The sequence below is a fragment of the Bidens hawaiensis genome, unplaced genomic scaffold, assembly GCF_021521415.1.
Source record: "Bidens hawaiensis isolate Kalapana, Puna unplaced genomic scaffold, B.hawaiensis_p1.1 tig00015246_1, whole genome shotgun sequence".
Classification (NCBI taxonomy): Eukaryota; Viridiplantae; Streptophyta; class Magnoliopsida; order Asterales; family Asteraceae; genus Bidens; species Bidens hawaiensis.
In genome coordinates, this window is record NW_027492357.1 from 202,611 (window position 1) to 219,974 (window position 17,364).

Consider the following 17,364-nt stretch of genomic DNA (forward strand, 5'->3'; position numbering starts at 1 on the left):
TAAAGGGATTAAACAAATTTTTCGAAGAGAAAGACACCCCCAACACTTGATCAAGCCTGACTGTTTGAGAGTGTCTTTCAGAACGAGACTTCTAGTTTACATGATCTTGAGCAAGCTTTTACCAGATCTAGATCGTTAAACAAGCCTATGATTAAACCTAGTTTTAAACAACATGTTACTACTGTCAAACCTGTAAAGTTTGTTAGTTCTACTAGAACTGACACTTTACAAAGTTTCTCTAATTGTTCAAACTGGGACTTTTATTAAAAGAAAAAGGTTGTAACATTTGACGATGTGGATAATGTTAAAGTCTTAAGTGATTCCTGTCAATTCAATGTTGCACAATCATCAACGTGGCGAACGTGGGCAAGTTGTAAGAAATGAGAACTTGTTTATTATGTGGCGAACGTGGGCAAGTTGTAAGAAATTGTCGAACGCGAAAATTGAAGAATTTTAATTCTGTCACCAAGGAACAACCCAAAAAAGTTCTTGTGGTTTAGGAGATTCTTAAGAGACACCGTCTCATGTTGACGAGACCCATATCATGTTTCAACATATGAATTCACGTAAGGTGGTTCATGTTATTAATTACAATGTTAAATTAAACCACAAATTGTGTGCGCCTTCGCAACCACTTTGCAAAAACATTGACACAATGGTGATCAAAGATGCTAATCTGAGATGAAAGTCGAAGAGTCCCGTGACTTATTCTCAACTTCATGGATCACAATTGGGTTCAATTGATATTAAAATGAAAGTTGAAATAAATAGCTGCTTAAGACTAAGGCATGGGCTGCCTTTTGGGTCAAATCATGTTTCTTGAATGTGTAGTGTTAATCCAAGACTATTTCGGGAGAAAACTGGATTATGGATAGTGGATGCTCTCGTCACATCACCGGAAATATTGACCTTCTATCAAATGCGAAGAATATTCAAGGGGTTTATGTGGCTTTTGCGGGTAATTCACGAGGTATGATAACCAATGAAATGGTTGCATCAGATGGTAGTATAACGTTTGAAAAAGTAAATTATTGTGACATGGTGGATCACAATTTGTTGAGTATTTCTCGAGTTTGTGACAAAAAGTATACCACTGTGTTTATCGACAAGGACTGCATAATACTCAAAGCAGGATATGTCATTCCAGAAGACATGGTTGTTTTGTGATCTCCTAGGTCGAATGATATTTATGTACAGAACATGAGTACTAAAGTACCGACTTCAACCTTTGTTGAAACTTGTTTTATCTCAATAGAAACTAAGAAAGACTTAATTCTATGGCATAGGCTTATGGGTCACATTCATATCCTGAAAGTGAATCATCTGATGGCAAATGATTCAGTGGAAAGGGTTTCACTAAAATACTTCAAGTTGACCGATCACTGTGCTGCATGCAAAAAGGGCAGAGAGAAGAAAGCACCCGATGAAGTTATTTAATTCCATTGATACTCCACTAGAACGACTTCATATGGACTTGTTTCGTCCGGTGAATCGTGAGAGTATTGCTGGTGACTGGTACTACTTTGTCGTGACTGATGACTATTCGAGGTACACATCATCATCAACATCATCATACTCAGTATATCCCACCAATAGCAAAGCTATGGTATGGTATGAGGAGGGTAAGATGTAGACATTCTTACCTCTACCCCGTAGAATAGAGAGGCTGCTTCCGGTGAGACCCCCGGCTCGATAGTAGTTTTGTATCAAGCCTTGGACATAAGGCTCATAACACTCAACCATTGGGACACCGGCCGGTTGGTTCATGTACCCTAGTCTTCCGGCTATCAACTCCACCACATGATGCCTGATTAACCTTCCGCCACCATATGATGCTGGACATAAGGCACATAACACTATTCGAGGTACACGTGGGTATTATTTATGATTTCTTATGCAGAACTTAATCACGAAGATCGAATCACTTTACAAACATAAAGTGAGACGCATTCGGAATGATAATGGTACGGAGTTCAAAATACTATATTGGAATTTTTCTGTATGCAGAAAGGGATCCATTGGGAATATAGTGCTCCATATGTACCACAGCAGAACAGTGCTGCTGAACGGAAGAACCGAACATTGATTGAAGCAGCAAGAACTATGCTTGTAGATTCAAAGCTTCATGTTAAATTTTGGAATGAATCCGTGAACACTGCTTGCTACACGCTCAATCGTGTTCCGACAGTTAAGAAGCTACAAAAAACGACGAAAGACCTTGAGCTGGATTATAATACGTCATCATATACGTGTAAGAAGGATATGAAACGGATCGAAAACGTTATGTTTACTATACGCTGCTAAATGGCGGAAACACGTACCAATGACAAACACATATCTACTCTCATAAACACATATCAATTTTAGACCTTTTAACCATATGCTTTAAGCGTTTCTTCTTTGGCTTGCTTGTCTCGGGAACATATGTAGAATTTGTATCAAATTTCTTTTTGACTGCCTTTCCTTCTAAATTCAAGCATTGCTTGTGGATCAGCCAAAATACTTCTACTAATTTCAGGGTCAGGCTCAGTTTCCTCTCCAGATTGACCAGCAATTGGTTCAGCATCAACAACAGGCTTAGCTTTAACAATTCGCCTTCATTTCTTCTTAGCCTATTGTGACCCCTCAGCTTCATCATCCTCAGCTTTCACAAACCAACGACTTCCACCAATTGGAACAAATCTTTGCATACGAACATTTTCGTTTTCCCAATATGAATCACTATCATCTTTCCTCCACTTGTTATCAACATGTGCAATATAATCAGGATCGCGTAAATGCCCAAAGAAAGCCCTTAAAATAGGTATCTCCTCCTCGAACTTCTTCCTGTAGGATTTCAATTTAGCACAACCATTTAGCGACATGTGTGCCAACTTCATATCCTCACTAGTTCTATTAACTTCAGGAATTTGATGATCAACAATAAGGTGGATGAAATGTGGGTACATCAACCACTTGCTATGAAAGTACATCTTTATGTGATCTATAACTTTTGAAAAGTTATACTTCAGATTCAAGCACAAAGCGGGCATTATGCACATTTGATAGTCCCAAGCAGTGACCAATCACGTGCACCATGAACTTGAACGGTCTCGACAATCCCCACTTCAAGTATGCCACTCTATTCACTTCATTCCGATATCCCATCCTCCGTAAGAATCCTTTGACCATACGCTCATCAAGAAGAGTAGGATAAGTTGATTCATCTCGTATCTCCAACACATCTCCTAATACTTGCTCAGAAATAATGATCTCCTTTTAAAGTACCACGGACATGATACATTCTTCCTCGAGTTTGGCATTCTTCTAGAATTCCTCCACGATATCCTTAATCACAACGGTGTTAGCCATAATCGCCTTCAAGATCCTCGATCGTAAACAGAATGGCAATATGAGCCTGAATGCTTCCATCTTCTCATCCGTTCCATCCAAATATGCACAAATGTTATGATTAGCATCAAAATCATTCACCATTTGCATACACAATCAAACATAACAACATGTCAGAAATTTTATTAAAAATATTCGAAGTACACGATCAACATGTAAGTTTTGTTAAATGGTTATCCACGTATAAGTCCACCAACGTGTAAGAACAACAACATATAATCATGTGTAAGTTCAACGTGTAAGTTATGATATGCACGTGGAAGTATACAAAGCAAAGAATAAGTCTAATACAATGGGTAAGTGAACATCAACGTGTATGTGTAGTACCAACATATAATTATTTAGAGCTTATACTTCGTATATGTCCATGAGACTTATACGCCATATAAATGATAAACACTTATGCGTTCAAACAGTATACCTAGGTTAAAAACAATTTTGGACAAAACAGATAATGATAATCAAACAATTAAGGACATGAAGGTTCGCATGATCACCAACTATGTATATCTCGTAAAAACCCTTTAAACCACGTCCAGAATAAGTCCAATATATGTTCATTTTACTTAGCACTGTTCATCGTTGTTCAATCAATCATAAATCCAACATATTAACCTTGACTTTTACCTTGTTTAACACACGTGGTGTGCAAATCAACCACTAGAATCAAAAGTTTTGGTTATACGGTGAACACATACAAGATAAACACACAATCAGTGTTTAAACAATGGACAATGTGTAACTTCTCTTTCAAACGTATAAGCATATAATGACATATCCAACGTATAACATGATATATATACTACATACATATACGCCCGTATAAGTCTTGGACCTATACACTGTATAAGTCACTAAAACATATACGCCATATAAGTTTAATACTTATACATTGAACTGTTCAATCAACGTTTTAAACCAACAAATTTCACACTTTTGAACCCAATCAAGTCCAAATAAATGACCTTGATGAATCACCTTGGAATTTAAACTTCAATTTTGAATCAAACAACCATTTTCACATTTTTGAACTTAATCATTAATGACCTTGATAAATTCACTTGAAATTTTAAGTCCCAATTTTGAATATTTTTGCCAAAAACAACCACTCGATTCAGATTCTCGGATATCCAAACCCAATTAACCATTCACCAAAATTGAAAATAAACAGAATGTAAAATATTTTTGGTTTATAAATGAAAATTGTAATACAGAATGTAAAATAATACATAATGTAAATTCGTTTTGGTTTATAAACGGAAATGTAAAATCTTGTACTTGATAATCAATGCTTGTAATCCTTCCAATTCTCTGGACTTCACAGTTAGGCCTTGTCATCTACCGCCTCATACTGACGCACTCCATCATGTTTGCAAGAGTGTTTTTGTTCTTCATTTTTGACTTGTAGGTATCTTCAGCATACCTTATCTCCCTCATCTTCTTCACTCTCACGTTTCTTTCATACTCAGAGAGTTCCCATTTCCTCTTTCTATTTAGCATGAAGAACCCATGTCTGGCTTGATTCTTGAGATGCTTTGATAATTCGTTTCTTTATCTTCCTACAAATCTATGTCTGTAATGACAATCATACAGTTCATAGTTGCCATCTCATCCAATTGCTCTATTTTGAACTTTGTAAAGTCATCTTTGAAAATAATTTCTCTCAAGTCACCACTTTCATTGTGTCAGTTTGTGCATCGAAGAATAGCTTCTTTGGTAGGTCCACATTAGACGGTGGCCTTTGTTTTCTTGAATGAGAAGTTCTAATGGTGGGTATTGGGACATTTATAGCTGAGGGTCTTGAAATGTGTTTATTTTTAGTGACAGCGACCCTCACATGCCCGTACTTCTTTTCAAACATTTCAATGATATTCTCTTTTGGCAGCACAACCAGGCTTAAGTAATTTTCTCCCTCCTTAGCCATAGTTGAAAGCATTCCCATAATTTCATCATCAGTTGGGCCTTCTGGGACAGATCTTTGTGTTCCAATCAGCTCACCCTTTGGCCCACACTGGAATTGTAGGAGTCTTGTTTGTTCAGCCTCAAGCTTCTCCCATTCAACTTTCTTCGTGTAAAATAAGTCTGTTGGTTGACTTTTTCCAAGGTTGTCAAAGACATCTTTAGCCATACCATTGCTCAGCATCAATCCCTTGAGGGTTTTGATCTTGTTCTTATCTTCCCATGGCTCAAGGTTTTCAATTGGTTCCTCTTTCACAAATACAACATGAGGAACCTTGGATGATGAGGGCTTTGCTTGATCATGTTTGTTCTTTTCAGCCTCAAGCATGGAAAACTTTTCAGATTTGCTTAAATTTTTCGTTTCATTCCCTCTGCCCCTTGCTTCCATTAACCTATCAAACAAAATCACATGTTCCTCTTCCCATTTCTTCTTCTTTTCAGCCCTCTCTTTTTCAGCTAGAGTGACAACTCTTGGCCTTTTGGTTCATCTTTCAACTCATCCTTCCTTGAAAATCTTTTAAAGTGAGTTTTCACTTGTTCCTTTGTAAGACTATTTGCAATTTCAAAGGATATTCCATGGTCAACTAAAAACTTCACTTTTCTACCATATTTGTTGAATAGTCTTTCAATCCTTTCTTTTTGATTTGTTTCTTTCTTCAATTTCTCCAACTCTTCCCTCTTCACAGTTTCAACAGTTGTAAGATATGCATTCTCCAACTCATCAAATTTCATCTTGCTCAGATCTTTATCAGAAAGTCCACGCATTCTCAAGTAAGTTCTGTATTTTAGGGAATCACGATTCTTCTTCTCCATTCTTTTCTTTAAGTCCCTTACATCACCATCCAACAACTCTTGTAGCTCTTCATTAGTCATTTGAGCCAGGGATTCAAACTTATAACCATGATTAATTAAACTCAGAATTATTGGATTATTTCTCCTTGCATTATCCAACATGGTTTGTATTTTCTCCCTATGTTCATCAGTCATTGCTACATCAGGGGAGTCACCAGTGTCATCTACTTCATCAGAGAAATCATCCAGAGCCTCTATTCTTGGTTCATTCACTTCAGGCTCATCTTGTACATCATCAGGCCTAAAGCTTTTTAAAGGAACAACCTTGACAGGACTATCCTTTGGACTTTCAACAAAATAATCAGTTCTTTCAAAACCAATCTTCATAGGACTCTCCATCACCTTGGGACTTTCAACAACATATTCAGCCTTCTTGGGATGTGCAGTCTTGCTTCTCCTAAAGTATTTCTTTCCATATTTTCCCCATATTTCAGGGTCCTACTCATCTGGATTTTTTTTCTCAAAATCTTCCTCCATCTCCTTAACCCATCTGGTATTTATATGTATTAATATAAATGTAAATCAAAGTACGACAATTTGTAGTAATTATTCGTTCACTTTCAGTTTCGTTTAGTTCAAATAACGAATCTTCGAGCCTTAAAAGTTTATAAAATAATCAATCTCCAAACTATCGGGTATAAAATATAAACAATTTAAAGATATTAAATTATAAGTTTTAATCATGTACAATTACAAAGTTCAAGGGTTAAAGAATAAATAAACATTAAAATTAGTTTTTATATATTTATATAGTCTAGGGTCTAAAATGTAAATTGGATTTAAATTTATAATATAATAATATTAACCCAGCCCAACCGTCTCTCCCCCTTTCTTCCCTTCGCGATTTTTCGGCCACCGGATTTTCGTTTTTCTGGCGAAGCTCCAGCGGACATCATAACTCATATTTAAGCCTTGTTTCAATCCATTAATACACCCAAACATTGTCTCCACTAATTATAAACTTTATTTCACGATTTATTTCATCATTAACAACTCCATTAACCCGTAATTAACACCAACTAATCGGTTTATAATCAAAATCGTATTAACTCGAAATAAAAACTAATCGACACTATTGGAACTATAAATAGTACCCAAATCATCGTCTAAACCTTTTTGTTAGCCTAAATCTATACAAACAACGCTCTAATAACATCAAATCGGCCGTCAAACTTTGTTCTGGCCAACCTATGGTTCTCCTTCAATTCGTAACGATACAAGGTATTTTTTATATGATATGTTATAGTTTTGAGCCGATGAACAAAACCCCTAACAAAGATTTAGCAAACCTAGAACCAAATGAATGAATTAAAACCTAGGGTTTGTATGAAGAAGATGAAGTTGAATATTAGTAATTTATATATTTACGTTTCTGATATTTTAACAAACAAGAAATCTGGTCTACTTGTTAGTTCACTTCTGTGTGAACGGGAGGACCCAGGTTCAAACCTGGGTCAGGCCGTCTTTTTGGTTTTAAATGTTCTTTTAAACATTTTTCTTTTATATATTAAACCAAATAAAAGTTATTAAAATTATATAAATCATATAAAATTATTTTAAGTTGAGTAAAGTTTATTATAAATTATATTTATCATATTTCACCTAAAAACCCGACTTTCGTTCCGTTAAGTTTCATTAGAAACCCGATTAATATTATGTTAATAATTATTCATTCGTTAGACATTATAACACACCAACGTAACTATCCCAAACTAAATTTCCGTTAAAAATCCAAAACTCATAAACATTATAAATCTCAAACTCATCAAGTTCGTTTAAAACTAGTTTAACTATTATATATAGATATATGTTTATATATATATTTTCGTTTGTTAAACCTTAAAAATTCGTTAACATATTGTTTGTCAAAATAAAATATACCGTTAATATCCAAACTCCTTAAACGCAATCATATTCAAAACCTGATATGAACCTCGTAATTTAAAGTAATATTAAATTAACAATTGTTTACGTTAAAGCTTAACAATAATATCATATTACCAAAACACCATAAAAATGATAAAAGATACATTAAACACTTCTAATTTCCGGCAAATAGATTTATTTACTTTTATAAGTTGTTAGTTAATACTTTATTTTGTATATTCAATTCTATTTCGTGAAGTTCAATTGCTTTGGTTTCATTTACTCGCTTTTGATTTTATTTCAAGCTTGTCTTCAACTTCAAGTGAGTTTCTCACCCCCCCCCCCTCCTTTTTTTTTTTCATTTTTACTGCTTTTGTGGGTAGCATTATATCCTATCCAAATTACAATTTCGTTTATTCATTATTTATAAACTACAATTCGTTACATGGACTTGTGTGTTTATTAGCTTACTTGCTCAAACATTACTTGCTCATGGTTTCCTCAATAAGTATGATCATAAGCCCCCCCCCCCATGCACTCGAGACCTCGATGTTATGAGTGGAATAGGGACCCCCGATCTGAGTACGTTGGTTGTTTTCAAATGGAAAAGACATTAATTGCGCTATTACTACACCAAGTTTCATGGAAATGTATGGTTTTTATGTATTTGCATCAAACTTTTGTGGACTCACCAACTATTCAATTAGTTGACTTTATTTTATATATATGTGACAGGTACTTACATTAGAGGATGAAATGGTGAAAGACACTAGAAGTTAGGTTGTTTAAAGAATAAACAAGAAGACGTGTTTTGTTCCTTATTCTTTGTATTTGTTCATTCGATAAACTTGTGTACTTGGGATTTGAATGAATTAATGATAATATTGTCACTTAATAGTGTCACAGGTGTTTTGAGCAATCTGTAAGTCACCATCGGGGGCATTCCGCTTTATCCAGGGTGTTACTGTAGCCAAGGCATCAGTTGTCAACATATTATCAGTTTGCACATCAGCTTGTCTTTCCTCCTTAGTCAATGGCTTAACAACCTCCTTCTCAACAGTCAGGGTGTTTATATCATACTCTTCCTCTCCTCCATTTGACTCATCTGCATCATAATTACTATCATCAATCCTCCTTTAATCACTATCATCATCCTCATCACTTTCACCATATGTTTCACAAAGATTTTTTAATATGTCCTCCTCCACCACTTTATCTCTCACATCAATATCCCTCACAATATTGACAACAGAAGAATTCTCCCCCTGTTTTGGTACAGCTGAGGTCTTCTCAACCTCAGCCTCCAACGTTTGAATTATGTTTTGTGCTTGTGTTAGCTGTGATCTCAACTCATCATTCTCCTTTTTCAGATCATAATTTGCCTCCTCAAAATAAAATTCTTGACCACTGCATTCATGTATCTTTTAAATAAATGAGCACCAGGGGAAGGGGATCGGGAAGGAGTATCAAAGAATGGGTCAGGGATGGTTGTTTGGGGTTGGATAGGTTTATGGGGTGGGATTGGGCTTTCAAAAATGTTTGTGCTCGTTGAGGGAAGTGTTTTATGTTTTGGAATAAAGGCTGTATAAAGGTTTGGATAATTTCAAATGTAGGTTGGTCAGTTGTGTGGGATTGGGTTGGTGATTGGTAATGTGTGTTTAGTTGGTTAATGAGGTGTGTTGGGATGTGTTCTGGTAAATAAGGTTCATGGAAGGGTAAGTCTTGGGTTGGGATAATAGGTTGGTTTAGGATTTGTGTTAAGGGTGGGCTTTGGGTTTGTGGTTAGGTTTGGTATTGATTTTGGATTTGGTGTCGGCTTTGGGTATGACTTGGTGGTGATAGAGTCTGTATGGGTGGGGATGGGATAAAGGGTTCATTTTCTTGTGGTGGGGATGGTGTTTGGTGTTGTGATGGGGATGTGATTTGTTGTTGGGGTGGGCTATTGGGTGAGGCTGATGGTGTAGGTAAGGGTTGGTTCAAAATCTCCCTCTATGCTTCTGCATCAACAACTTCATCATTAATCAAATTTCCTTCAAGTCCTCCATCTCCTCCAGCACTTCCATTATCACCATCATTAGAATCGTCATCACTCTCCTCTTCCTCCTTAGAAATTAAATCTGGAACATGCATGATAGCCAATTGTTATCCAACAACCATGGCAAGATGTCAAACTCCACATCTGGGTTGAATCGGCTTGTTGTTTCCAGCTTTGCAAAATGTGTGTTGTTCCAATAGTCGGCAAATCAGGTAACACCTGAATGAAGATGATCTGCAGAATTCTTGGATAAACCAAGAATTTATCTTTGTCCTCTTTCCTCAAGTTTGCAGCTAAGCCTTCAAATATCATCGTTGAAAAGTTGAATGGCTAACTAAAGATGACAGCCACTGTGGCATTAGCGAGATCACGACTCATCAAAGTGCATGAGCCTTTCCTTGGTCCAAATCTTTGCATTATTTGGTGTATTAAGAAACGGTAGATATTAGGGAACATGCCCTTTTTGAATTGTCCCCGTGGACATCACCCTGATATCCCATAGTTTCTTGGAATATCTACAACAAACGATCGGTTGTGAAGTGAATTGGGTTCTCCACATTGTTTTGTAGTTGCAAGCTTGCCTGTACAAGTTGTTCCGTTATGGTGATCTCATGGCGTACCATGGTAGCGTCTATTCGCTTACCTCCTGCGTCAATGTGTAATTCGGCAGAATGCCAGAAGTCCAGCTGATGATTTATGTAAATTACTAGACTCTCCGTTAGGAAAAAATGGAGATTGTGTTGTTGTAACCACCGGATCATAGGTTCTACTGGCTGGTTATCGTCAGTTACATGAAGAAGAGAACACATATTGTGTTTCTTCTCGAACGGATATGCTGGAACAATGATATTTGTAAATACACAAAAAAAAAACACATTCAAAGTACATGTTAGTCATAAAGTTCATAACTTTGATATGTTTTAGGTTTGAAATTGAAGAAGAAGTGAAAGAATTTCTTTAAGATCCTATTCTTCGACTAATTGTAAACCTACACATAACAGAGTCGTTAGTGATGATAAAATTTCAGCTCTAATTCCATACAATTAGTGTCATAAAACATTCCATTGACACTTACCGAGTCGGAATTAGTTGGCTGGTTAATTAAGGGTAGGAAATTAAGAACAACGTATTATATTTTGGAAGAAGGGTAGCCGCAATAATGCAATAGTTGGAAGAGAGAGAAGTGAAATGTGAAAATTTCTCTAAGTCCCTCTTTTATACTTTTAGAAAGTGAGTTTTAATTGCATTTGTCTTTTTCTTGGAAGTAGCTGTCAAAATATCTCAGTAAATATCTTCCCTTTCAAAACCTTTCTCGATAAAGCATACTTTACAAACCTTGGTCCGAAAAGTTTACTAACAGAGTTTGCTAGATAAAAGTTATCCACAAAGCTTGCTCGTTCCAGAATTTGTTCATAAATTATAATGTAATTAGAGATAATTCTAAGTAAAATGAAGGAAGCTTACTCGAAATTCAAGACTGCTCGAGAAATAAATCACAAGACAAACTAATCAAGTATAAATCATCAAACATGCAACCTTACTAGGATTCAATAAAGAATCCCAAAATAATATCTTAGAGACATTTCTAATTGTCAACCTTGCTCGGATATCTGAACAACACAAATCGAGCCCGAAAATACTTAAAACAGTTAACAAATATTCAATCAAGTATACTTTGAAGAAAAGTATGCCCGAAAAACTTTAACAATGCAAAGTGTGCTAGAAAAGACTTATTATCCTTTTATATACAAGTGTGCTATAAACACAAAGTGTACCCGAAAAGTAAAATTTGCTGGATATTTTCTGAAATTACCAAGTATGCTAGGAGAATACTTGGAATGTTTTACCAATTTCCAAGTGTGCTTGAAACATAAAGTATCACATAATCATCATGTATGCTAGATAAAACTAACCTTCAGAATATCCAAGTTTACTCAAAAGCTAATAAATATCAATGTGTACCCGATAATACATGAATAATTCAATTAAGCACTGAAAATCACAAAGCTTTCTAGAATGAGTTTAAACAGTCAACCAAAACACCTAAGTTTGCTAGAAAGTTCAAAAACATTAATGCTTGCTAGAAACAACAAAATCAGCTATTAAGCTTGCTCGAAGTAGTTAAACTTCAAATAAAATAACAAAGTCTACTAGAAAGTTTGGAAAACATCAAAGCATGCCCAAAATGGATGAACTTTAGACAAAACCATCTAAGTTTACCCGAAAAGGTTGAAAATCATCAAACCTTACTCGAAAGTACATATTCAAACATATTCAAGTAAGGTTTGTCTTAAACCATATTTGAAACAGTTTTAATCATTGAGATTCAAAGTTTAAGAGCAAATGGTGCATAATGAGATCAAATTTCAGTTTTAGTTCCTTTCAAAACATTTCCTTTTCTTTTGTGAAAAGATCTCAACATGGGATCATATTGATTTAGTCGCTTCTCAATACTTCATTCTCAGCATTATTATGACTGCTTAGGCAGGTTAATAGTAGGTATAGACTTAGCATGAATTTGATTGCCTTGGTGATATGCTTAAGGTTCAATTAATTTGCATATATCAAAAATGGATAACACATATTATGCTATGGTGTTCCATATCTATTCTCGAGGCTTATTTGGCTTTCTCCAGATCACCCCGAATTTACTCCGACCCCCTAACATTTGGTCAAAACTTTTGAATGACAGAACATATAAATTTATTTGATTTTTCTTTTCTAAACTTCAAACATATGTGAGGTTGAACGTTGGAGTTACATGCCACGCAGTTCAGACTTACAGGCCTTTCATTCGAGACATGACAGTACTTACTTTTATGCCCCCATCCCTGTTTTGTGAACATATATCAACATTTGGTTGAATAAAAATAAAAATTTTGTTCACATTTGTTCTTTGTCATTTTCATTAAGATAATTCATTTTTTGGTGACCAAATACCAATAGGCTCGTGTATGACTGGCTAAACACTTTTCTGTTTATCATGCGGAAAGATGTATATTGAAACATGCATCGACAACAATGTAACTCCAATTTAAGTTTAGCATTTTCATTATGTTTATATCACCTCAGTTTTTACACCTCATGGAAAGCAACCATTCATATCAATGACTACACTAATTGTCTTTTTAGCGTATTATATCCATATGATTGGCAAAATAATCAATGTACAATCATTTCCCAAAAATTTGGATCATTTTTCATTCAAAAACCCTTTCTTAAGCTTCTATAAATCTTGAACTGAATAATCTTATCATATCGCTACACCATAATCAACTTGCTTTGTTTTTGTCAAAAATGTTTTGAGTAAAAACTTCTTGAAAAATTTCATTTAAGCATGCAAATTTTGACACAAAAACATACTTTGACACCAACAATAAGTAACATAATCAATGTATAATAATACCATGAATGACACAGTCAAAACAAGCAGACTCCACACAGATTATGCATAGCCTATCCTATCCTAGACACATCATCATATTAGATTATCAAAATACTCAAAATCCACATAATCAAAACATTAGACAAAAACACAAATAGATCATTTCAATGTACTATCATTTCCAAAAGGGTTGGATCAATTTTCATTTAAAACCCTTTTTTAAGCTTCTATAAAGATTTGAACTGAATAGTCTTATCATACCTCTACACCATAGCAACTTGCTCTGTTTTGTCAAAAATGTTTTGAGTAAAATTTTCTTGAAACTTTTCATTTGAGCATTCAATTTTGACACAAAGACATACTTTGACACAAACAATAAGTAACATACTCAAAAACAATCATATCATGAATGGCACAATCAAAACGAGCATACTCCACACAATGTACAATTAAAACAGATTATGCATAGTCTATCCTATCCTAATCACATCATCATACTCAGATTATCCATTTAATCAAAATTCACAAAATCAAAACATCAGATAAGCACACACAAATTGATCATTTCAAATACTTATCCTGATATCACACACATTCACTTATTACAAACCTAAGTATCAAAGACACCTAAGTCACACAAATAATAATCTTAAGCACATATAAGTTAAGATCAAACATTGTTTCACACTAAAAAACAGAAATCACTCATCAAGACCTTTCTAAAGATAGTCAATTAGCACAATGAGCACACATCATCAATCAGACTTCATCAGAGTTGATCATTCCCAAGGCTTTCAGGAGAAAGTGGAATCCGGTTTTATTTTGTGGCTTGGTGAATAGGTCAGCCAAGTTGTCACTAGTTTCAACTCTTTTCAATTCTTGCACCATACTTTTCCTTTAAAGCATTCACTAGATGTCCCTTTCTTGAATCTTTCACATGGTTTTAGGGGATCAATACCGATTTTTTCTAATTTTTGAGATCACAAAATTCAACTGAAAATGTCACAAATTCTTCAATTTTGATGTTTTGCCTTTCAGTTTTGCTCTTTACAAGTCTTTCCATGTTGGTTGGCTCATCATCAATACTTGCTTTGAATCTTGATTGTCTTCTCTCGTACTCTACCATTGTTTCAACTTCACCAACATCAAACAATTCTTGGCTTGAAAACACAGGGTAAAATTGAATGAGCAGTTCACTTGTAATAGTTTATTCAATTTTCTTCTTGTCATTACCCTTGTTCTTCTTTTGAACTTCTTTACTTGGTGGCTTCACAACATTGTATCTAACCTTTGATCCACCACATATGTCAAATGACACATGCTCCCTTCTCGTTTGTTCATTATGTTTTCTCATCTTTGGTGTGAGAGGTGATGACAAAGGAAGTTTGTCAATTGAGCTTGGTTCCTCCTTTGTTTTGTTATTGAAACCATCATCACTTGAACATTTATCACTGGAATCACTCAAGTCATCCATATTTAAATAGTCTTAATCAAAGTCATCTTCAGAAACTTGAATACCAATTGACTTTTCTTCTTTCACATCTTCCTTCAACACAAATTCTCCATTTTCATCCACTTCTACCATCTTATAATTTTTAATAGATTCTTCCATATCCTTGAAAACATCTCTTATTTGATTAAGGTATGCCTCTCTTTTCTCCTTATCAACTTTCAATGAGTAATTGTTACTGAAAGGTGGAGGAACTACCTTGTATCTTTCTTCTTCCATAATTTTTTTTAGAATCCCACATATATTTCCTGTTGAGACAAGATTTTTTAAAAATTCATTCTCAACCTAGAGTTTGGTACTCTTCACTTTCTCATCAATGACCATTTTCTTCAACCCATCAATCTCAGTCACATACCTATATTGTTTTCTATAATTGTCTATGCAGTCTTGCTCAAGACTTTTGATCCTCTCTTCATAGGTCAAATCACTTGATTCATACACATTAATCATACTTTGCTTTATAAAACATTCACTTTCCAATTTTCCAATAGTCATTCTTAGAGATTTATTCAATTCAAGTAATTCAAGCTTTGAAAGGTTTGAATGTAATTGGTTTGAAGAAGATCCGGCTTCAATCTTCACATGAGCCATAAGTGCAACATTGGCTTTACTTATATCTTTAGCATGATTGCTCCAAACAAATTCTCCATGTTGTTGATGAGCAGCCAATGCAACATTGCTTTGATTTTTGGGTTGACTGTTCACATTATTTCTGTTGTTTGTAGGAGCTTGTGGAGGGTTCTGATTGTTGTTTCTTTAATAATTTGGTTTTGAGGAACAACTTGTTGATGGTTATGTGCATTCTGGTTGTTGAAGTTGTTGTAGTTTCTTTGTTGGCCTTGCTGGTATTGATAATCATTTATTGATTGACCAAACTGATTATTTTGGAAATTTCTTGGTTGATTGCACTCCCTTGAAAAATGTCATGGTTGTTGACAGTTGTAGCAGATAGCTTTTGATTTGTTAAAACCTATTCTTTCATTAAGACCTGACACAAGGGACATTCCTGTCCTGTTGAACAACCTTTTGCTTCTTAATGCCAACATAGCAGCTTGCCATTTTAAGTCCTTGTCCTCTAGATCATCTGCATCAATTTCCCCAAGATCATCATGAACAACACTGGTATGGATCATGTTCTTAGCAACAAATGCATTGTATGAATATGTGAACATTGAAAACAAGGCTTGGTAGTCATTTCCTTGACCAACATAACCACCACCATAAGGTGTATGCCCACTAGCCATTGAGGTAGAGTCATTATCATCAATCAGCTGGACATTGAACCTTGATTGTCCACCTTGATTACTTGAACTTCCAGCAACAAAACTTCTTGGTGTATCTCCACCATGTTGACTTGGTTTTTCAATAATTGGAATTTGTTGTTGGTTTTTTGTTGACAAGTTTCCCATTAGTGCAATGAGTGCATTGGTCACTTGAAAATAGGTTTTGTCTTCCTTGATCATTTTTTTCAGTCATCTCTATCTCTGTTGCTTGCAAGAAGCATATCATATCATCAATCATTAGTGCATCATAGTTTGGTTTCTGCCTAATGAATTTGAAGGCAGTATACCATTTTTTTGATAATGATGATAGCAATTTTGTATTCAAATCAGAATTAGTGACTAAATAATCATTTTCTTGATTTCATTGACAATGGTCAGGAATCTTTCCAATTCAGACTTCAGTCTTTCACCATCTTTATACTTGAATCGGTCAAGCTGTTGCTTCAGCCTTTGTTTCTTGATGTTCTTTAGTTTAGTATTGCCTTCAAACAATTCCAACAAATCATCATACCCTTTAGAAGTTGTATGGTGACCAACATTGGTCAAAATCTCCCACGATAAGCCCAATTTCAGCATGGATAAGGCTCTATCATCAACCTTCTTCATTCTAGCTTAAACAACTGGATTGTTGTTTGTTCCATCTGCCACATAGGGTCCATTCTTGATATATTACCACATTTCTACATTGTTGTAGCACATTGCGGCTTCAAACATCACTTTCCATTTGATAAAATTCTCATGTCCGTACAATCTAGGAATTTTGTTAGTAGACACTTCTTGCTTGTCATACCCAGACATCTTAAATAGTATTTTATAAGATACAATTTTTTTTTAAACGATAAAGAAAAAATTAACAAATATTTTAATAAAAACTCAAATACTCTTTTGAAAATAATCAGATCTGTGGATGAAATCCTCAAATCTGATATATCCGGATTGATTAAAGCAAGATTAATAACAAAAAAATGAAGATCTAAGAGGGAAAACACTTTTAAACCTCAAACCAACTGTAGATCTGAGAAATGAAAAACAGGACATCTGACGTCACTAATCAATGAAACAGTAGTCAGCTGACGTCATTCAT